The sequence below is a fragment of the Mustela erminea genome, chromosome 15 (genome assembly GCF_009829155.1).
Source record: "Mustela erminea isolate mMusErm1 chromosome 15, mMusErm1.Pri, whole genome shotgun sequence".
NCBI lineage: Eukaryota > Metazoa > Chordata > Mammalia > Carnivora > Mustelidae > Mustela > Mustela erminea.
In genome coordinates this window covers 7,439,818-7,462,666 of record NC_045628.1, presented here as the reverse complement: position 1 = coordinate 7,462,666, position 22,849 = coordinate 7,439,818, and positions in this window count along the sequence as shown.

Here is a 22,849-nt window from a genome sequence, read left to right as displayed (position 1 = left end):
ACATTTCAGAGTTTCAATCTTCGCAAACGAAATTATTTTTATGAGATTCCTTTTACTCATGTTAGATCTGAAAGGAATTCTCTTTCCAAGACAAAGTTCGTGGATGAGATTCTAAACATTCTCCAGGTCCAAGACGCAAAAATTGAAAAATTCTTTTAGATGAGAATTGTTTTTATTCCCAACACTTTTTGTGGGTTATGCAGATATTTCTCATAAACAGGAACCTGCCACTGTTTTACTGGCACAAATAAAGGATCAAATACTGACATTATTGCAAAAGAATGATATATTCTGATAAATATTGATCATGGCTTAACATTGGGAACAGGGATTTTTTATTTTCATTTTAAGTGTCTTCCCCGCTTCCCTGAGCCCCACAGAAACACAACTCTTATTTCCTAACCTAATAGAACATGTTGAATCAGGGTTAGCAATCAGATTTTTTTTTTCCTGAGACAGTCAATATTACAATGTGGGGTAAGTAGTTATTTTCCAATCGTGAATTATTGAAGTACTGAACATGATGATTTTTAAAATATTTTTCTGGCATATATATTTTTGCAAATGAATATACCAGTGCCAAGGAGTAGTCTGAGGGAGGGATACAGAAGTCCAGAGCTATGAATAATTATGTTCAGTTGTTCCTAGGTATATTGGAGTCGTCATTTCTCTCTGCCAACAGCACTGACATAACCTTGCTTAATGAATGGCTACAGATACAAAGACACTATATTCTTGCAACATCAGCCCTCTGCTGACATACCTTATCATTGCAATTTGTCTCACCTTTCCTTGTGTGTACTATCTTTCTGAAGTTTTATCTAGTCGACTGCCATAAGCTGCTGTTCTCAAGCACATTTTTCAAATCTAATGAGAAAGGTGATTTTGGAAAAGAAAGTTAATGGCCTCTGGTGCTATCAGCTTCTTGCCCTCAAATCTGCACAGCTGTAGCATCAATTGTCTTGAGATAGATGTAGCTGATCTTAAGTTTGCTTGGGAAACTCTGAGGCAAGTTCAAAGTGTGACACAACCTGGAGAGGAAGACAAAAAAATATAATTATCCTTTGGGATTCTGGAGATAACGAAAGAGTAAAGTCAGCACAGAAAGTCTATGTAATCTGCACGTGGGTACGAGAGGTGGAGGGTAGGAATCTTTAATGCTATTTGATGGAAGGGACAAAATGTAGGGGGGAATCAAGTAGGAGGAAATCACAGATCGCCTTGCCTTGAATGCAGAGTGTTCAGGGACAGACCAAAGGACAAGTAACTGTGTTATGGCCGTCTCCTCTCTGCCCCCTCCCTTTTGCACCGGCAGGCAACGGTGGAGGGTTTGGAAACAGGCGGCATTCATTTCCTAGACCTGATAGTAAGTGCGGTCACTGCTCAGAATTCTTTGCATCCCCGACTTTCTACCTCTTGGTGCTACTGAAGGCACCTCGCTTGTGTGCTCCGCACCAAGAAGCCCTGGGAGTTCATGGAAACCTGCTCACCTAGCAGGGGTGGCGACTGAGCTCACCCTCAGCAAAGACTCAGCCGTGCACTTCCGGTTCTTGGCCTTCCTGCTCTGCTGAGGCACAGCCCAGTGTCCAGACTTGCATGATCTTCACACTGAGAATTCCTCAGTGTGTTATAATGTTGGAGACTTCAACTCAGATGTTTTATCTCCATGCCTTTATCCCGTCTCTGTCACTTATCTTTAATGTTCTGACTAAGCTCAAGAAAAAAATTAATGGCTTTATTTGGACTTCAGAGTGCTCCCAAGGGTCCTGTAAACAGTGAATGAACCATCTCACAAAGTAGCAAAGTAGATATTGGAGTGTGGTTTATTTCCTGGAAGTACAGTATTTTCCAGAGAACCCCACATCCCTGTTACTCATGGTTTAAGTGTCTGTCCACCAGGTTTGATCTTGTTATTATTCTTCCTGGGACATAAACATGACCTTGGTTGTGATACAAAGTTTGGGGCATGGTTTTTGTTTGTGTGTTTGTCTTTTAGATTAATTAAATGATTAAATGTTCAACTGTATCCCTGCATGAGTCCAGTAGTACAATTTAAGGAGTGTTTTTAATGCTTGACAAATGGTAATCGGCTCTATAAGACGACCTGGCCAATTACTGTATAAATGAGCTGCTTCTGAAGACTCTGTGGGAGACAGTCTGCTCTACGGCTGGGCAGAGTCCCCTGCTATGTGGGTTTTCATCCATTCTGCCGCCCCTGGGCAGCAGAGTTTTCTCACTATAGGACATAAGGGTCAGCCACTTAGCCAGAAGAATATGTAAAGATGACGAACACGCATCACATAAAATTTCACAAGGTATTTAGGAATATTTGAAGTAAAGATAGACAAAATGTAGAGTCTAAAGTTTTGAAAATAAATATAACTTCAAACATGTAATGTAATAAAATAGAGTATTTGACCTTGAAGTAAGGATCCTTCATTCTTTCCTTCCTTCCTTCCTGCCTGCCTGCCTGCCTTTTAAATCTAAAGATAAAACATGCACAAACAGGAAGGTCAGCGATGTGACTCCACTGGGGTCGTACTCACTCTTTTTTAACCTGATTTCCTAATCTGTCAGCTGTGTTCTTTCCATTTAAGCTTCTTGACTCTCTAAATTTGGTGAATTTGCTGTCATTCCATGCATATTCATTGACACAATGCATTTTTATTTTTATATATTTTTTTAGTGATTCTATGGTCGATAGCTCTACACAGAAGTTCAAAGTGTAATTAATCAGAAATTGTTTACTTCTTCTTGGGAAATTGCCTCCTGCTTTCCAAATGCCTACTACATATTCTATTTGAGCACCAGGCAAATGCCCCAAGCTTACTATGTCTCAGATTAAAACAAAAACCAAAAACAAAGCAAAAGAAACCATAAAAACAGATTCTGAGGGGGAAAATATGTGTGTCAGGTAAGAACATGCTTCTCTAATGCATCTTGCAAGCACCGTGTGGCCAGTCTGTACCCCAGTAACCATCCATCCTAGTCATTAATTCCAACATTAATTTCCCAAGGCACATAGTCCCTTAACGTGGAAGATAATCTTTTCTCTCATGTGGACGGGTTAAAAGTAACCTGGGTGTTTCAGGGTTTTGGCCCCCATTTTCCTCATGCTAAATCTACTTTCAGTTTTTGACCAGCCCCAGGATTTTTTTGTCCAAAAACGCTATCTCGTCTCTTTGGCACCTGGCTCTGTATTCCATTAGTCTCAGCCTCCATTTTTGGTCTAGAGATCTTGGAATCCTTGCTTTGTATCTGGAGGTGTGGTCTCTGCATGATAGCTTTACTGAATTACCTTTGCAGTGAGACCATAAAGTCGAACTTTGCACAGAACATCTCGTTGATGCTGGTGATTCTTAGATGTGGTTCATGAACTGCCCTGCTTCACCCATCAGTGTCGTTACTCTGCTTCCTTTGCCAACCTCATTGCTCCTTCTTCCGTAGTCCACTTACCATGCTAATTTGGCTTAAGTCATGTTTTCTCTTGACTTTCTTAATTCAGTAAATTTTCTGACTTTCTGCCTAATGTGCATATGTGATTGATGTACACTCATGTATCTTCCTCGATGGGAGTTTCTACAGCTGTTCCCCAGGCCCATTATGGGCAAGGCAAGAAGTAAAATAATCACCATTTCCTGATTGCCTTTGTACTGCTAGCACCTGCCATTGTCCCCACACATAGAAGAGGATGAGGAAACGGACTTTGAAAACTCTACTTCTATTTGGTGTGAAAGAATGACTCTAACTCTAACACAACTCTAACTTCTCACCAGTCCACAGTCCTGCTTCCTGGCCTGTGTTCAGACCCCAGTTTTGAGCAGAGAGTCCAGGTGGCACTTTGTAGGATCTCAGTAAATAGTCATCCTTGAATTGATTACCTTCTCTGTACTGCATCTTCCACAATCCTAATAGCTCCCCCTCATGGAATGTTGGAACATCTAACTCTTAACTTTTTTAAACTCACTGAGCTCCCGCACCATCTCCCTGGACTGCTCTGCTGTGTTTACCACGATATTTTCAAAATATCCATCTTGCATGTTTGGGCGAGTCATCTTCTGTAACTTAAACTTAAGCCAGGGTCAGCTTTCAGGGCTTCAGATCCTTATGAACTCCTGAACTCATGAAGATTCTGGAAACTGGCTTCTTTTGGTGTATTCCAAAGATACCAATGAGTGCCCTGAACCTAATTCTCCATCTTGGCTTTGATTTTAGGTGTGTTTTTGCTGTGTCAGTGACTATTATCCAGAATGAACCTTCACTCTAGCCAACTTTGCTTTGTCACAACTACCTCCTCACATCACATGCATTCATCTTCACTATCTTGGACTCCATACTGTATCAGCATTAAAGGTTTTTATGCTCTTTGTGCAGTTAAATCACATCAAGTTTTTATTTTTTTTTTAAGGGTGTATATGAAAATCTTCCTCTGTGACAAGATCCCTCAGCCCTGAATCATACAATGATCTTGCCTGCCTCCTACTGTGAAATTTTATCTTGTTGTTTTGTAGCATTAAAATTTAACCTTGGACATTTCTTTATTCGCTGGTTCATACTTTCTTTGAGAGAGGGGCTCATGGAGTTATTTAATTATTTATTTTTTAATCACTCATTTACTTGTTCAGGGCATGCTGGTAGGCCCTCAATTAATATCACTGTGGGAATGAATAAATTAATGAATTATCTCCAAATAGACCAGATATACAAATATGAGAGGGATATTAAGTCCTTGAGATGAGAGCTAATAATAAATTTCTTGACTGAAAGGTAACATAGTTTTGAGAAAAAATTTGTAATCTGGTCAAATAGATCAAGATCTGTAGCTTGTGGTGCGGTTTTAAAAATTTTGGCAGAATCACCAAGAACGATGAACTTACGTAGTGAAGTATGTCAAGAACCCGGTGACTTATCTAGTAAAGCAGAATCAGGGTCTCAGAAGAGTATTGGCATTTGTGTAAGGGAAATGGATCTATGTTCTTCAATTTAGAGTCCTTTCTTTTGATTTTGCTATTTTCCCGCTTCTTTATAGGATTTAGCCTAGTTAGGATGGACTAGTCAATTTTATTCTATGCGCTGCCCAACATATGTAGGGCAAATAGCCATTTTGCTAGTTTTAGGGAAAACCTAAATGAGCAGTAGCAGGGATATAAGTATTAATATCAGTATAAATGTAGGAAACCAGGCAACTCTGCTGGTAGTGTTTTTACCACACAGACGAAGCATTTGTTTGTTTGTTTTAAAGAATTATAGTTTTTTGACCCTTGCAACAGCTCAACACATTGATTTGAGGTTTTTCTCAGTCTAATTTTATTCCTTTAATCAATCCTTTATTTAGCCATGGTATTCTAATTTTATTTTCTTTTTCTTGTTTCAATGATTGCATGGTCTAATTATTTAAACATCTTTGTGAATTCTGTTCTTGTTTCAGATCTACCAAATTTTTCTTTAGTCATTGATTCAAATATTAATTAGCTATTGCCACAATAATGCCATGTAATAGGCATCACAAATCTGAATGATTTAAAGACAATGAACCTTTATCTCGTAATCATGGCTCTGCAAGTTTGCTGTGGTTTAGCTGACCTAGGCTGGGGTCTGTTTTGTTGGCTTTGCTACAGGTTGTAGGTCACTTGAGCTTGCCCAAAAGCTTCACATGACCTCAATTTTTTTTCATTTATTTGTTTGTTTATAATTTGGGGGCCTCAAATTATAAGTGTGTGTATCTATACAGATCTATATCTATATGACATTTATACCTCTAATATATATTGGCCTCTTCAGAAGTCTTGTGTATCCCCAACTCTTTTTATCCTATGGGCCTCAAATGGATATGACTCATGATTTTATTACCTTCCATGACTTATTTACATAAACTGAAAGAGTACATGAGCCAGACAAGCCTTTAATACCTACTAGATATTAAAGGGAGAAAGAACCACGATACCACACAATACCATTATGGTTTTTTCGTTTATTTTAAGACAGACAGTACTGGACAAAACCAAATGTCACACACACACACACACAGCAGGGGGAAGGACAGAGAGAATTTCAAGCAGATTCCATGAGGAGCACAGACACAGATGTGAGGCCGGATCTCATGACCCCGAGATCATGACCTGAGCCAAAATCAAGAGTCAGTGCTCAACCAGCTGAGCCACCCAGACATTCCCTTAGTTTCCAAGATGTTATAAGCAGAATATTTCATACAAAGTAAGCTTGAAGTATTTCCCTATTTATTCTAAATGATTAAAATTTATTATAGAAATAAACACATTGTTTATTTTAGAAGGGAAACTTACATGCCCTGCTCTTGTACAGCCAGAGATACATTGTCTACTGTTACTAAGTTCTACTTTCTTCTGGACCATTTACCCAATACATCCCTGGCTCTCATGGCCCTTGTGCGTCTAAATCCCACAGTTCCAACACTGGAGTCGGTTGGATAGATGCCCACTGAATTGGCTCCTTCAGCATCGATCAGATATAACAACTTCTCAGTATATTCCTCCTTTGAAAATGTCTTAAAGAAAGAGTTTGGTTACCTAATATTATGTTCGAGCCAATGTCAGTTTCAAACAAATATTTTGATAAAGGTCACAATCACTGCCCATATAGTATTGTTTCAAACAATTATGACTGGTAATTACTCAATTATTTATATATCATACGGAATAAAATTTATTACAGAGTAAATAATTAAATTATTACAGAATAAATAAGACAACAGGCTAAATTTGTGTTCTTCCCAAGTCCACACATCCTGAGCTAAGAAGTGGGGTTCTTCAATCTCTGTCATCCTTCAGCTACCTGTTTCATATAATTTCCTTGAGAAAGTTCTTCTAACTTTACATTTTTCAGAATCTCTCCCAAACCATATCTATTTCCTCTTAGCATTAAAACGTCACTATGATGTCCTCAGATATCCTCTCTTTGCTTTTTAGGTGTTCCAGTTTCTAGGACTAGCTAAATATTTTCCAAGTTCAAATCCAACCTAATCCTTAAGGTTTTCTCTGCTCATTTTAGTCCTCCATGACTCCTGCACCTCTGGTATTTCCTGGCAATACATCTCTCTTTGATCTTTTCTGTGACTTTACTGTATTTTCTCATTGTGGTTGTTTTGTTTTTGTTACTCCTAGAGCAAAGCTTCATTTAGTGTAATAAGTGTGTGTATATGTATGTACATTCATCATAGCATGTAACATATTTGTTGATTTTGATTATCAACCAAACTATTCCAAAAAGAATGTTTTTATCCAAACTCTAAAAGTGGTAATGACACAATTTCTGAAAAACATTTTTCTCTGGTAGGATGAGGAAATGGAATACAAATTTTCTCTTGAAATATTCTTCTAAATATACATGAGTAACCACACTCTATATTTATAGCAGACTCTCTTCTCAAAATACAAGCTCCATTGACAAAGTCTTATGGATATTACAAGTCCTTACTGGATGGTCCCTTGAGACTTCAAATGAAGGGTCAATGCTGAAATAACAATTTTCTCCCCCTGCCCCAGTTAAGGAAATTTTCCTCAATCTAGTTGGTTTCTACCTCCAGGGCTCCTTATTTCTAAAACATTTACCAGTGACCGTAACAATTTTTTTAATGTAAATTAAATTTAATCATGTATATCACCAGCTTTAATTTTTAAAATCAATATTTAGGGCAGATCTTGCTTTACCTGCTGGTAAAGCACTTTGGTACCTCTATTAGTTTGCTACAGAAGCCTTAACAACCCCCTTAGGCTAGGTGACTTAAGAAACAGGATTTGTTTTCTCATACTATTAAAGGCTAGAAAATCAAGATGCCAGTAGGGTTAGCTTCCCCTGCAGGCTCTCTATGGCTAGCAGATGACCACCTTCTTGCTATGTCTTCACCTGAGCCTTCTTCAGTTTCTTGGATGACCACACATTTAATCTCCCAGGGCTCCACATTGCTCTTTGCTCTCTGTAGAACTTTCTTCCAACCACCCTTTGCTTAATCAGATCTTATCTTATATATAAGGTTTTTCCAATGGAATCTTCCCTCATGGTCCCCATATAAATTAATTTCCTTTTTCTATTGTCTTATAACTTTCCAACTCTTTTTACCACAGAGCTTAGAGTGTTTCGGATTTACAAAAGTAGTTGTGTCGTTATGTATATAAAGTCCCCCCCACACACACTAGTTGGATAGATCTAGAGGGAAATCACATTCTTCAGTCTCAACTCTATATCACAGCACACAGCATGTACAAAGGACTCAACAGATATTGCGGAATAAAAGAAAGCATGAAATCTGTCCATCACGTCTTGGGGAATTAACAAGTAATCTCTGAGATTCAGGCTAAATGACTCCTGCGTACATGATGCATCTTCTGACTTGCCAAAGCAAATTTGATCCTTCCTCCCTTACTCTTGGACCACTTGCTCTCAGCCCTCCTTATACACCAGTTGTTTGGGAAAGAAAAGCCTTCCAAAGAGATGGGAGAACCACATTCATGCAAACCAGACCTTTAGCCATCACATTTTGTGGAATAAATGCTCATTTGTTAGCTCTACTATTTCATCATTTTCTTGTCCTTATTCCCAATGCCTGTCTCAAGAAGAAGAGAGGAGTACACCATCAAACTGGGCCTTTAGGCGTAACCAAACTGCCTATTGGAGTCCATGGTAGACAATGTCCTTGGATTATACCTTCTTTTCCCATCTCACTCCATATCCTCCCTGGAGTTGTTTGGGAAGATTCCTTAGGACAAGAATTCCTGTAAATTTGGAGGATATGGAATGAGAAAATCTCCCTTTTGGAGTCTTTATGATCATCTTATTCTGACCACTAAGATGAATGGCCTAGAAAACACACATCATAAAGGAATTTCTTTGTTGTAAGTGCTATAAAGTCGATACACATTCAGGTGCTCGGTGTTCTTCAGAATTACTGAAAAACAGGGGCTTCCACTTTTGTTTAACATCAGAAGGAAAGTTACTAAACACTATATTCCAAATATTGTGGAAACCCTGACTCCATTCCTGCAAAAAACCAAAAAAACAACAACAAAAAAAAACCAAAAAAACAAAACAAAACAAAAAACCCTGAAATTTTTGAGAAATCTCACATATTTTCTGGTCCCTCTTGGCTCAGATCTGGTGATGAATTATTGATCTCTGTTAATAAAGAATCTACCATTTCTCCATAGCATCCATCTGCACAGCATGTCTTCCCAATGTCTTTGCTGTATAAAGCATTACATATGACAGCTAGAGGGAGATTGGATAGACGTATGATTGCAGCGTAACACCATGTTAAATTTCAGAACTAGGTATGCTGGCTTTGAAAGCCTCTTGATTATTTATTTCTTGTACTAGGAACCTCCCTCAGATTGTTCTCTCTCTCTCTCTCTCTCTCTCTTTCACTCCCTCCCCCCTTCCCTCCCTTTCTTTTCCCGGCCTCACCCTCTACTGAGTCCCAGGAGCAATCATAAACTCTTCGACTGCCATTTCTCCACACATAATCTTTCTCTTTTTCTTACCTCTCATGAAAATATGTGGGCCCCTTGGTACACCAGAATTTCATTAACATGTATTGTTGAAGAAAATTCCAATGTTTGGTACCACAAAAGATGTGGCCACTAAATCCAAACTTAGATTTTCTGTTCTTTTTAAAACAATCCCATTATCCATCATGGCCTCAATTTTAGCCAGACCTCTTAATTGTGAACAATAAAACATACTTCAGACTGATTTAAGCAAATGACATTTGGGCAGCACTTGTATCACAAGAAGAGCGGGAGAAGCAGGTTCAAACCCAAGCAGAAGCTTTGCAGGCAGCAGCACAGCTCAAGTCCAGACCCAGAATCAGTTCAGTGAGAAAACTTGCTTTTCCTGATCAACTCTGGGTGTCATAGCTTAACAAAACTTGTCACTGCCACAGAGCACTGGACCTAATCTCCACACGGGGTTTGTGACGTCATTTCCACTGACTGTATCCCCAAGTCTGTTATCATGAGAGCTGCAGGCTAGGCTCTGGTATGACACCCTGGGCAGAAGGGCCTGCGTAGCTGACCTGAGGTCATCTCCCAGTGGCTTTTCTAGTGGGAAGCAGGCTCTGCACCAGCAAATACTGAAAGCGTGTCAGTTTTCAGAGGTGGGAAAATGACTCCATGTCCCGGAAGAATGATAATAATAATGATGATGACAATGATGATGTTGATGATGGCAGTAATACTAAACCCCTGCATCTTCGTTCAAACATTCTCCATAAGTGGACAGAAGCCACACGGAGGTTTCTTCTCCAACATTTATGAAACATGTCAAACCCCGTAAAGGGAAGGAGGGGCTGCTACAATGAAACTCTTGTGTCTTTGTTGGCTTTCAATGGCAAATACCCTTCATTGTTCCCTACCACTGACATTATTAGACATTTTGGAGTAAAACAAAACTAATGTTTCTTGGCAATGACTTTTTGAAACAATTCTCATGCATCTTTGTTTGTTTAGCTTGCATTTTGTTTTCTCTTTTCTCTCTTTTTTCTTTTTTTTCACTAAATAGACTAAAAGATGGCCACCAGTTGGTCATGATTCTATTAAAAGTATCTTGATTCTATTAGAACTTCAGAGAGAGAATGATGAAGGGTGGGCAAAGGGGAATACATATTTTTTTCCATGTGTATTATTGTATTTAAAACAATCAAGTTTTTTAAAATGATCCAATTTCCAATTTATATTGTGATTCATCTCTGTTATATTATGTATTTGTATTTATATTATGTGTAAATAGGTTGGGAGACGTCTTCTCAATCAGGAAATAAACAATAAGTATGTTATTTGGGTTTTCATTAGAAAGCTTGGTAAATTACTATTTGTTTGACATTTTCTGAGGGATTACAGAATAGAGATTTTTTTCTAATAATGCTAGACTACATTACTTTTGATTTTATGTTACCTGTCCTGAAGAAACCAACAATATATAAATAGTATATTTTATATATTTTTAAAAATATATAATTTTATTTTTATTTTTTAAAATAATGAAAAACATTTTGTTATCTACTCTTATTTCTATTCAAATTTGAATTCAATCACCTCAATCCTGAAAATGTTCACAAGTAAAGATTTATAAAATTCAAACACCTAAATTTGCAATGAACCCAATGAGAGTATTCCAGATGAAATTATGTCTCTCTCTAAAATTCAAATTGAATTACCTAAAAGAAAGATGAAAAAATATACTTTAGAAATAAACTCCCTGAGAAGACTTTCAGTTTCAGTTCTGACATGGAGCTTGGCCTGACCTTATAACAAGGAAAAGAAACTGAACAGACTGAGAATTGACTTTTCTTGGTCCATCAAAGAGATGAGTTCCAAGGGTGAGCCACCATCCTGGACTCTGAAGAAATGGCAAATCCAGGGTCCCAGCTGGAGTCGAAGCTGAGATGAATATTTAAATGGCACTTCTGACATGTTTCTGTACTAACTATGGTCTGCCATGAGTGAGAAACTTTTTGAAAGACATCTTACACAGGTTTTACATCCTGTAATCCCACCAGATTCTTGTGGCTGAGAGCCAAAAAATCCTATCGGTGTTCTCAATACGATACCATCTCACACCAGTCAAAATAACTAAAATTAACAAATCAGGAAATGACAGATGTTGGTGAGGATGTGGAGAGAGGGGAAGCCTCTTGACACCATTGATGGGAATGCAAGCTGGTGCAGCCACTCTGGAAAACAGTGTGGCGGTTCCTGAGGAAGTTGAAAATAGAGCTACCCTATGACCCAGCAATTGTACTACTGGGCATTTACCCCAAAGATACAAATGTAGTGATTTGATGGGGCACCTGCAACCCAATGTTTATAGCAACAATGTCCACAGTAACCAAACTATGGAAAGAGCCCAGATGTCCATCAACAGCTGCATGGATAAAGAAGATGTGATATAAAAATATACAATGGAATATTACTCAGCCATCAAGAAATGAAACCTTGCCACTTGCAACGACGTGGGTAGAACTAGAGGGTATTATGCCAGGTGAAATAAGTCAATTGTATAAGGCAATTATCATATGATCTCACTCATATGTAGAATTTAAGAAACAAAACAGAGGATCATAGGGGAAGAGAGGAAAAAATGAAACAAGACTAAACCAGAAATGGAGACAAACCATAAGAAACTCTTAATCAGAGGAAACAAACGGAGGGTTGCTGGAGGGGGATGGGTGGAGGATGGGGTAACTGGGTGGTGGATCTTAAAGGGGACATATGATGTGATACATAAGCTGATGAATCACAGGCCTACCCCTCTGAAACCAATACTGTATTGTATCTTAATTAAATGAATTTAAATAAAAATTTAATTTTTTTTAAACCAATAAATGTAAAAAGCCACATGCAGCTCTGCAGAGGACCATTTTAAACAGGGTTTTATTTGCACAAAAAGGATACTAAGTTCTATCCCTCAAGAACCCTGGTCCTGAAATACTGTAGAAATAGCCCAGCCAATTAAAGATCTGGTTGTAGCTCCTAATTAAAATAATAATAATAATAATAGTAAGTAACCAGTGGGCAATATGCCCAGAGTATTCTCCATGATAAAGGACAGTCCTCTAAGAGAAAGAACTTTGGAAGAGCTTCCTGTCCTCAGGAAAGGGTATTCCCTCTCCTAGCCCTCCCCCAACACCAGCATCCTCCAGCCTTCTTGGATCACCTAAGTGGGGAAGGAAATACTGAAAATGATCCCAGAATAGAGAAAATGTGTCCATCTCATTAAATCTGGGTTCAGTTGAGAACATGATACATAATGATACTTAGACCTACGTTTATAGAAATTAATATTTTCCTGATTGAAATAACGACTACATTTGGTGTTAAGTCTCCAAGAGATATAACTATAGTGAGAATGTAAAATATCTTCAACTGCACTCTAAAAAGAGGTAAATCCTCATCCCCACCCCTTGCCCCAAATTTAACTTGCACAGCCATTTGAGAAAGAGAGCAATGTTTCTTGTGTAGGTCCCAAAATGCATGGAGGTGTTTGCTGTGAAAGATTTTCTGTGGAGCAGAAGATGTACATCCATGGGAAAGTCAAAACATTCTAGTTCTAGGCTTAGTAGGGGATTCTGTATCCATAGAGTGAGGATTCTGTTCTTGTTGATGTTGATGGTAGCCCATTCCCCTAGAAGCGTCAAAGTTGAAATGCACCATCTCTCTCTATGAGGCTCAGAAAAAGAATTCAATCATTAATTTCATCATGAAAATATCAGCTTCATTTTATTGGACCTCGCTCTGTGCTTGCTGGTCACCATGCTGAGGATTGAACATGTTCCATGCACAATTTCATAAAAAAAAATTCACAAAATGCGTATAAGGCATGTACAGGTTTTATTTCCAATTCACAGATGAGAAAAAAAACAAAATGACTTACACTGGTTATACAGGGATATTCTGCTTTTAGGAGGAAAAGTCCAGACTCAACCCTGGTCTTTGGATTCAATCAAACATACTCAAAATTTATATAAGTAAAATAAGGTAACACAGAAAAGAATTTAGAAGTCTATGTATTGATTTGAGCTTGTAGAAACAATGTACATGTAAGTTTGAATCTGCTTGCTGATTAGAATTTGGACAACTTTACAAATAGAGAGATATTTTTAGGTCCAGGATTCTCATCATGAATGGCTTACAATTCACATCCCAATGATTTTATATGAAAATAGAAACTGTCTATTGACCAAATGAAAAGAACCAAGAGATGCATTTCAATTACAAAATCTGATTGTTAATATTGGAAATTTAATGGACTTCTGGACTAATGAAGAAATAATCAGAAAGATTTACACTCTTTTATTTTAAACTAACTGAATATGATGAGAGAAAAATAGCCCTTCCTAGTTTTCAGGGATATCAAACCATAGTGTTTTGCTATTGATCAGAAGGTTATAGAAACTACAAAATAGAATAAAATTTATTCCAGGAGAAAAATGTCAGGACACACATAATGTGTGTATGTGTGTGTGTGTGTGTGTGTGTGTGTGTGCGTTTAGACATTCCTAATTCTGATTTGTAGTAAAGAAGGAAGGAAGGAAGGGAATCTACCTCAAAATCTAATATCAATATTTCAATACTTTAAGAATCATGCTAAAATATAATTTAAACTTGTCTCAGGTTTCCAGTGACTGGAATAAATTGGCCCGTGGTAGTTTTAAGAAGAACTGGCTAGATTTCTAGATGCATGTATTCAAAAAGAGAGGGACTTTGCATTTACTATTATATAAGCAAAGTCTGTATTCATTACTGCCTATTTTGTATGAATTTATAAAATATTGTATTAAAATAAAATTCCTGTCCTATAGCCAAAGACATTTTAAAATATACTTTAAATATTTACTGTTATCTTCCAAAAGATCACAGGCACAAAAAGAAATTTTAGTAAAAGTATTTAAAAGTCATCTCCCATCCTCCATTCTGTTTCACTCACCACTTTTAGCAAGACTGTGCTCTCTTTCAAAACCCCCACCCCTACATTCCTTCTCTAAAGCACAGAATTACTGGCTTTTATGTTTATCACCAGGTCCTTTTCCTATATGTTTTATTTTCTAGAGGTAATTCTATGCCTTTTCCAACAAAATCAATCAATTTGTGTTTGGCTTCCTTAATTTCCACCCTTCCAACCCCTTTCACCCCCATTTGGCAATGCCCACATAACGCCCTGAATAAAACTGGCAAAAATAGAATTATCTTTAATTGGCAATGAAAGGGAGAGGCTATGAAACGCATATGTGAATGTTTTTCCTGTCATACTAGATTTCATTTTTTAAACCTTTGTGACGCTGCCCTCTTAAGTGGCTGAGTTGGTATCTGTCTGCCTTCTGCGCCAAAACACGGAGCTCTGAAAAGTCACGACCTGACATCATGTGCAAACATGGCAGGGCTCTCCCCATTGGGACTGAGAAGGAACCTTTCCTCTGAAGGATAAACTGAGCTCAGCACTTTCTAAAGTCCTTATTTGGTCTTGGTTCACTGCGCCATAGAGAAGGACCCTTAGAACCACGGGAAAGTAGGCATGCTTTTGCAGCTGTAAAGATCCCACCATGTGCAGTAGACATTAGGGAAGTCCTCTGCAGCGGTTGTTCAACCTGTCACTCAAAGGCTCAGAGGGGCTGTGGGAATCCGAGTGGAAAGCAAAAACCACACAACTGCCATCCTCCTGATGTCGCTCATACTACTTCCTCAATACTTGCCAACTTTCTGTGTGGCATATGGCTTAAAGTACAGGTAAATATTTGTCGTAGTGTAGTAAGTGAATAATTAGTATAATACTGTGGGAATCAGTAACGGCTCGCTTGATTTTTCTCAATAAGTCACAATAGCCCATGACATCTGTTCAATGATTTACATTAAATCACTCTGCAGACACAACGGAATTAATTCAATGATGTGTATTTTCTAACAAAACCTAGAGGCTAGAGTTTGCTCATTCAAACGTTATCTTTTTTTGTTTGTTTCCACTGACTTTGATATTCATACAAGTATGGGAGAAATATGGTGTGGATTTCTTCTGAAGTCAAGCACATGGGGCCTAACACTGATGGTTCTACTCTTAATTGCTGTTTCTTGTGGTGAATGCAATCTCAGTGATGGGGGTTCTCTGGGAAGTTTGAGCACAGGCATACGGACCCACTTACAAGGCTTCATGCTAAATTCGTTCCGTGCTTGATCTTCCATCTTCCTAATGACACTTTTTTTTTTTTTTGTCACCAACACAATCACAGCCTACAGCTGACTGCTTTTATTGCCTTTAATTAAAGCCTAAAATAGAAAGTGTCTATTAATCAGTGTGTGAAGCCAGTCAGGAGTGAGAGCTTTATACACGCCTTACAAGATGGATAGTAGTTACGTCAAGTGTCCCACCTTTGTCATCATGGCAGGAAGACAGCCATTTAAGTTAATTATATCACAGGGAAACACCTGTAATCTGGAAATTTGGAAGGCAGCACCTATTTTGACAGACCAGCTACTTTTTTTTTTTTTTTAAGGAGCAAAAGATATATTTAAAAATTCATCATTTTATGATCATTGTATTCATTTCACAGCACAGTTGGAGAGAGAATAGGCAATGACTTTTTTTGTGCATGCGCTTCTTAAATCAGAAAATAGCTAATCACTGACAGTGAAGTGAACACGTTGACTATTCTCTCCTCCTCCTTCTCCTAATATATTTTTAAATGGCTCGATTTTTTTTTCATGTTTCCCAAATCAGATTTACAGAATAGGAACTTCTGATGATAAAACTCTCAGGAACCGGCGCCCTTCAGTTTCCGAGATGGAGAGAAATGAGGCATTTTCCCTGGTCTTTCTTTTTTATGTGCTGGAAAGTCTTTTCAAATTCAATTTAAATGTAATTCAGAGAAGATACATTGCAGTTCGTTGGGATGATGAGAGTGCCCAATCTCACCAATATACATAGTCGTGCGGACTGAAGTGAAAATATTGAATTACAATTCAGTGAAATTTATCTGAAGCCCTTGAGGGGCTCCACAGAGCTCAACTCATTTTTAGTTGTTCAAGTGAAATAGGGGGATTTGGGCAGGTGGTGGATTGGTTTTCCAAGTTGTATCCTTCCAATAACAGCAGACACAATCACAGCTCAGACAGAAGTGCGTGTCATCCTTCTGTGAAGATCACTACTATTTAGAACTGTGGAAGCAAGAATCTGTGCATGGGGGTGGGTGGGTGGGTTGTGTCTTGGTCAGAAGAGCACAGGAATCCAAAGACCTGGCATCAAAAAGTGAAACTACCATTGTCTGTAAAACCTAGCGGTGTCTGTGCCTTTCATCCTTGTTAGGTTTTGATTTTCTCATCTTGCAGATGAAAAGTTGGAAATACATTATCCCAAATTCCATTCTGCCTCTAAAATACACTAAATAATCATGATTACTGCTTTCACTGATTCTTTTTTCTTCTTCTCACCTCTCTTTCTTATTGGGCCCTATCTCCAGCATCCCTATGCCGTCAAGAGTTGCAGGAGGTAAGCACCCCATGGCAAAGAAGTACAAGACTGTGTATGAGACATGGTGTTTAGGAATACCCTTTGGGTTCACAGCGAGAGCTTGGGTATTGGCTCCCAGATTACGTGTCAACACTAGGCACTCCCTCCACAGTCATAGCATGACCTTCTGTGTCAAGACACCCCCAGAGCTTCCCTGGCAGTTAGAATGTACTCCCTGTCCTTTGTCAGCCACAGTCCTGCAACTCGTTTTGCCCAGCAGAACATGATGATATCACATCTATGCATGATTTAAATGTAGTTTGTTGGTTTTGCTTTTGTCCTCTGCCATTCGCATTAATGCCCAGGATGAGGCTCCTCTTTTAATATAGGTCAGTGACAGAGAAGACACAGGTAACAGAACCACAGCTTGAAGCATCACAGTCAACCCACAGCTACCCATAGGGTAAGGCAGAGAGGAAGGCTGCTTTTCATAAAACTCTGAGATTGAGGGAGAGGGAGTGTTCATTATCGCCTAAGCTGACTATTAGGAGTCTGTTCTATCCACCGGGATTTCCTTATTAAATTTGTCACATCTCTGTTCCGTGATCCTGATAGTGGCCAAAGGATATCAACGACCCAGGAAATCATCATTTTTACCATTGCTCAAGCCATCTAATTCCACCTATATTCACTGGAAGTGTGTAGTCAAAATATAGAGTCATCATTGTCACAATGACTGCTGACAGTAGTGACGGTGTAGCACACAGCGCCCTAGAGCTTGGACTTGTATGGTTAGTTTTTATTTCAGGGAAATGATCAGTAGGCAACGAGCTCCTTTTTGAAGTTGTGCTGAACTCTTATTTGCTCTCATTTTTGTTACTTCTTACCCATAAAATTTTAGAAGAAAGGGGCCATTGTGATTACTTTATCTAATACCCGAACATCCATGCATGTACCCATCCCAACTCTCAACTCCTTGGTTAATAAATGAGGACATTGACAGCCTGGCAGATTATAGTGGGCCAAATTGTATACTGAATTGCTAAGAGAGGCAAGACTAGGGTCATGTTTTACCATCCCCTATATAGACCAGACTTTTTTTCCATTATAATTCTTGCTCTTTAAAACAGTTTAAACATCAACATCACCTGCAAAGTTCTTTTAAAAATAGACCTGACATGATCCCAGGGTCTTGGGATTGAGCCCCTCGTCGGGCTCTCTGCTCAGCAGGGAGCCTGCTTCCTCCTCTCTCTCTGCCTGCCTCTCTGCCTACTTGTGATCTCTGTCTGTCAAATAAATAAATAAAATCTTTAAAAAAGAAAATAGACCTGAGAATTATCTTATTCATTTTGCCCATTAGTAAACACTGCCTCACCCATGAAAGGCACTGGTATGAAATGCATTACTGAGTGGACCAGATTATTATTATTATTATTATTATTATTATTATTAGTTATTCACTATTCATGTAACCACTGACCAGTCTCTAGATCTATACCAACTTGGATTCTGCTACTTCCTACATGATATAATTTCAGGAAAAAATAGCCCACAAAATTGGCATCAAAACATCATGCCCCAAAACTTGTCATTATATATAAAATTTTTAGTGTCTGATTCATGTTGTTTGCTGAAAACATGTTAAATGTCTTGCTTAAATTGTTTACGTGCACTCTATTGGTCAATTAATTCAATTCAATAAAATTTTAAAGACATACCATATGCCAGTTTGTTTTCTAGATAATTGCCTATGTGTGGTTATAGATGAGTAAGTCCACTGCCTTCCTTCAAAGAGCAGGAAAACACATAAACTAGTTTGAAAGTGATGTTGACGCCATTCCCTGCTCCCTAGAGGGTCTTCCTGTACAGAATTCTTGGCAGCCAGGAAAGATGCTGTTAAGAAAGCCTACAGAACATTTACCTCCTCCACAGTCACTCAACCAGTGTTAGTAGGTTCAATCGAGCATAGCTCAGCTTCTCAAACCTGAGAAGTTTCCAAACATGCATCTTCAGTGTACACATAAGCCGTGCCCAGCAGTGTAGCCCTTTTTCTTTCCCTTGGTCTCAATTTTTACTTCTATGCACACAGCTACCTAACTAGTTCTTGTTACTCTCCAGGAGGATCTATTTAGACAACTAGGTACATTTCTGATACTATTTATTTCATCTGAGTGCTTCTCTGCCTTTAATACCATCCTTGTGAGGACAAAGACTATCTATAAGGAGCAGGAGTTGTGGGTTTCATTTTACCTGTAGCCACTACTGTATTTGAGCAAATAAGCCATGTGCTTGGTTCACTTGGAGATGTTACTAACAGGAATTTAAATATTTTGTAGCCTCTGCTATTCTTTAATTTTCTTGATGTCTCACATGTTCACGAATGGCATAAGTTTTCTATGAATTTTTGCGTTTCACATATTCTAGTTTTACTCAAACAGGGAATGGGAGGGAAAGATGAGCCTGATGTATCTTATTTTTTTTTAAGTAATCAATTATCTTTTAAATCATTATTACTCACATGCTCCCAAAAACACATCTTTCAAAATCTTTTCATGAGAAAAGTCCACTACTGCTATATGAAATATTCTTCTGGCCCTGATCATGAGGAAGAAAAAGTAATCAGAGGAACCACATTTGATTTTATCAGAGAAGGCACGTCAGACATCACCTAGCAAGACTCCAAGACAGTGGAGCAGAGAGGAGGTTAAGGACTGGAGAGAGTGTTGGGAGAATGCCGAGTTTAAGAGGGAAGAAGGTGGGATGATAGCATCATTCTCATACTCTCCTCAGGATTGGTCGGAATGAGCCAGAATGAACAGGCACAGACGTTAGATTTTCACAGAACAATTTTATTTCCCCTGTCTAATTGAAACACCATGTAGAATTATCAACTTTTTATTGTATCCTGATACAAGGATACAGAAATATGGGTATAGACATAATGGTATTTTTTTCCGTTTTTGCAGAAGAACAGTGACAATCTTGACATGGATCATCTGTGGATCCGCACTGGGACAACTGCTTGGGGAGAACACTCAGAATGAGGCACCAAGAAGGTATCAAAGTCAAACATCTAAACATAAATACCTAGACAAAGATCACAATAACATTTCTGGTTTGTTAATGAAAATAAATGGCACATTCAGAAAAAAACAAACAAACAAAACTATTTCTAAATTGGGTCTTGGGGCACCTGGGTGGCTCAGTGGGTTAAGCCTCTGCCTTCAGCTCAGGTCATGGTCTCAGGATCCTGGGATCCAGGCCCGCACTGGGCTCTCTCCTCAGCAGGGAGCTGGTTTCCCTCTCTCTATCTGTCTTCCTCTCTGCCTACTTGTGATCTCAGTCTGTAAAATAAATAAATAAATAAATAAATAAATAAACAAACAAACAAACAAACAAACAAATAAAGTGGGTCTTGCCTACCTAAATCTCTCTTAAAGAAAGCACTACTGTCAATCCTTTCTAAGGTCTTTAAGGAAGTCTGTTGGTTGAGAAATTAAGACCAATTTAGTCACCCCAGGATATCCACGTAAAAAGTTTCATTTTTACTAGCTAAAGCCCGTTATGCCCCTCAAATCAAAGCTATTTCTTCTGTAACAATGACAGAGAAGAGTTGCTCTTTTTTTTATTATAACAAACATATAAATGACATATGAAAACCCCCCATGGTCATTCACCTGTCAGTAAGACCACAGTCCTTGCAGGATTATTTTTCAATGGAAAAACTTGAAAATATGTGTCCATATTTGTTCTTTGTGTGCCTTTTCTTATTTGACAACATGTTCCTCTTCTAAATATCTTTCATTTCCTTCAATATATTTTGGAATATTTCAAAGGGAACATTATTGCCTTAGTATACATAAACCAAGAAATAGAATGACCAGTAGAATCCATTTCGTGAATGAATCAGATACATAATTATCTATGGGTATTTTAGGCATAGTTATGTTAGTGATTCACTCATTCATTAAGCAGTCAACAGAACTGACTTGCTAAGTGCTAGTTACCGTTCTAGGCACTGGGGATATTAATTTGAACAAAACCCCTGTCTCCATGTTAACAGTCTAACCCATGACACCCTAAAATGATCAAGATTTAGGACATTCCCACATTGCTCTAAAGCTCTGGGAGAATATGCTTATATGTCATAAATAAATAATCTGGCATTTATTAAAGAATCATAGGTGCCAATCCTAGTGCTAAATGCTGCAAAGATGAACACATCAAGTTCCTATTCTCAGTAGGGCTTATACTCTATTTGGTTTAATGAACTGTAATCCTAGTCCGGTGTGATGAGTGCAATAGCTGATGCCTGTGTGTGCTCAGTCCAGAGGCAGCATAAAGCGAGGAAGAAATGCAGAGGATGTTGGGGTTTGCTTCAGGGAAGGCTTTTCAGAAGTTGATCTTTTAAAATTTTAAGGATTGCTCTCTTTTTAAAAAAAGTTTTAATTATGTAAAATATCTTTATAGTTGCAACATCCAAAGCAAATAACAAGTAAATTCAGAAAAATACAACTTCTATCCTCTCACTCACCTCCATGCATAGAATTCAGCTTTTAAATCAAATCTGAAGAAAGTAGAATACATCTTCTTCAGACACATTCTGAGGTGCTGTTAATAGTCAGATTTGTGAGTCCAGCTCAGTCATACTGAATTTGTATATGTGGGTGTGGGACCTTGGAGTGTGCACTTCAAACAAGTGTTCTATTCTTAAGTACAGTGGAGTCTAAAACCCCTGGTCTTTGGGTTTGGTAAGATGATTTGGGCAAAGGAGTCATGTAGTTGCATTGGGGTACAGAGTGGTTAAGGAGACAGGCGTTCCTTGTGCTTACTACAAAGCTTGGTATTTGGGGAAGCATGACAGGGTAGGGTAAGGAGAATGAGGCAGACTTACATTTTGACATTTTAGAAAAATAAATCTGGACTCTTTATGAAGCACAAGTGAAATGATTCTTTAAGTTTCATTTCAAGAAAGGGGACCAGAAAAAGAGCACATCCTGTAGCCCAGGGGAGAGAAATGAATGTCTGACCCAAGGCAAGGTAGGTTTCCAGCACCTCATCTCCCTCATTTGTTACCAGACCAGAGAAGTTTCCTCACCTGGAAATTCGTTACTACATATCCGACTTAAATAAAAGTACCAGCAGGCATTTAAAATTTTGATATGCAGACCATTCTTGCAAGTCTTCTCTTCATCTATTTTTTAAAAAATGAATTCATTGTTCCAAGTGGCATTTTCAAAAGCTAGGAAATCAATGATCAATCAGTAAATGTAAAATGAACATTTTCTTGGAAATATGCAACTAACATAGCGTTTCCTTTCACTTGATATTTCTTCAGCCTTGTAGAGAGAAATGCTGTAGCTGCCATTAGGTGTCTAGAGAATGCATTTAATAATTATAACACATGACTATGGATTCTATAATTTGGTTTTTGAAAATACTATGTTATCTGCAAATATGTTAAAGCTCCTTGGGCATGGGACCATGTTGAATTCTAACTGGTATAAACCAGGTCAACATCACTTTCCCATACGTATATATACAAACATACAGGTTTAACAAAGTACATAAATGTGGGTATGCATCCACCAAGATGGCTTTATCTTTCTTCTCGGTTGCACTGAACTTTAGACAGTTTTCTTTCTGACTGTATTTCCCTGACTTTCCTTTTCTTTGTGCATTTACTTTAGAAAACTTGCAGCTGCACACACTCTCTCTGTCCCTTGGAGATGTGTATCTCCTATGGCCCAGGGATGTCTTTCTCAAGGACTTGGGAAATGACATCATCAAGAATGATAAGTGTCGGGCACCTGGGTGGCTCAGTTGGTTAAGTGACTGCCTTTAGCTCAGGTCATGATCCCGGAGTCCTGGGATTGAGTCCTGC